Below are 1,934 nucleotides of genomic sequence, written 5' to 3'. Positions count from 1 at the left end.
GAGAAAGACATTCGATGATTGGTGAAAGATTTTGGAAGTTTTTTGATTGTATTTACAATTTCAAATGTTCCTCTACGATCTGGCAAAGTTTTCTCGATTTTACAGAAAAACAAATTTTGACGAAAAATATCCATGGGGTACCCCCTTGGCATTTTCAAACTATTTTTCGAAAAATTTTCAAATGTGCTAAAACGAATTCTAAACAGACAGAAACTATAAAATGAGTCTTTTAGCAATAATTGGAAGCTCTATCCTTTTCGGAATCGAGAGCTTTTAATGTTTTTTCGAACATCCCACAATCCATATTTCTTCGATAATCACCCAGTAGTACTCAAAACTTGAGAAAAACATAGATTCACATTATCTCTCATTGATTTATCACTTTACAACCCCAATAACGAACAAATCTTGTGAATTTTGAAATAAAGAACTGAAAAAAGATTTGTAGTGTTGCTTCAAGAAATTTGCAAAAGCTATGGAGTATGTACTTTTCAAAACTTGTGAAAAAGTAAAAAATAAGTATCCAATTAAAATTTTTCTTTGAAAAAATTCGTTCGTAGCATTTTGAAGATCGCCACAAAAACCAAAAATACAATCAAAAAACAAGAACGCGAAGAGGAATCGAACCTACAACCGGTTGGATACTCTTCATCCTTCCTCGCCACTGCTGTCTGGTTCTTTCCCTTCCCCCAATCTATATAAGAAAGAGGGGAGGCGCGGCGCCCTTAAGAGTCAAATTTGAGCCAAATTTGAAACTTGATTTTCTCGAAACTGGTAGCTCCTCAGCAAAATCTGGATACATGTTTGAAAATGTCTCATTCTCAGCTTTCGAATGGTATAGGTCTCATACCGAAGTTCCACCCCCCGATTACAACCTTCCCTAGTTAGTACTTCGTCCTATACTTCAATGAAGTATAGGTATACTAAACACAAAAAAAGTTGGGACCAATTTTTTCAAGTCATCACTCCTACCACCCAGCCAATGGAACTAAAAGGTGAAAAAGTGGTTCCAACTTTTTTTTGTGTTTCCAACTTTTTCTTCAATTCTTCATACTGTATCGATTGGACCAAAAAATTTTTTTTCCAAAAACAATACACAATCCACAGAAATTATTATATTAATGAAGAATTTCTATTGTTTATTACCTATTTAATGATGAACTGTCAAGAAGGCGCTATCATTTTAGACGGTCCGTCTTCGAAGCGCAAATCGTTACAGACGGACCGTCGGCGGCGCGCGATTCGACTGCCGACTGTTCGCTTTTCGGCAGTTCACGCCCGCCAGACGGCCCGTTTTTCGGCGGTCCCCCTCTACCTGTGACTGATAGACAAGCGCGATCACCTCTACACCACACGACGCTTGTCGTTTACTACTGCTAAAACGATTATGAAACGAGGAGTGGGCGCCGCTTAGAAGAACGGTCGCGTTCTCGCTTGTACAGAACAGGGAGTTATGGTTTGGTGTCCATTGTTATTTTCTTACTGTACTGTGTCCTATATGAAAAAACTAGAATTTTGAAAATATTCATGTCTGGCTTCCTTCAATTGAAAAATTTCCCAAAGATCACCTTAACTATCAGTAAAATAAATTTAAAGGTGGTGTACGGTGAAATTTTTTTTGCATCAAAATGTGAAGAAATGCATGTAGATTGACTTAAAAATAAAGAAAAAATTCAAAATATTCCTTCATCAAGAAAAACGCATCGAAAAATACGCTGAAAGCCCTTAGGGACTAGGTTTTTTCTAGGCCACCCGGTGAGTAAAAGCTCGCGAATTCAAAATTTTAACATTCGCTTGTTTTCACTTTTTTTTCGGTTTTTTCAAAAGTTTTCTAGGTTTTTGTCAATTTTTCTTCCAGATACATCGGAAAATTTGAAAAAACAGTGAAAACGAGCGAAAAAATTTTAAAGGTTTGAATTCGCGCGCTTTTACTC

General features: G+C 36.6%; 1 protein-coding gene across 1 annotated transcript in view; it reads right to left on the bottom strand.

The window, feature by feature from the left end:
- CBG22631 overlaps positions 1-1,934 on the bottom strand; it is a gene marked incomplete at both ends in the record, with an annotated part of 8,641 nt that overhangs the window by 398 nt on the left and 6,309 nt on the right. The gene's annotated exons all lie outside the window — the stretch shown is intronic.

Source organism: Caenorhabditis briggsae (assembly GCF_000004555.2).
Source record: "Caenorhabditis briggsae complete genome, chrV, whole genome shotgun sequence".
Classification (NCBI taxonomy): domain Eukaryota; kingdom Metazoa; phylum Nematoda; class Chromadorea; order Rhabditida; family Rhabditidae; genus Caenorhabditis; species Caenorhabditis briggsae.
The sequence above is the reverse complement of the archived record's forward strand: the minus strand, read 5'-3'. Positions and strand labels throughout refer to the sequence as shown.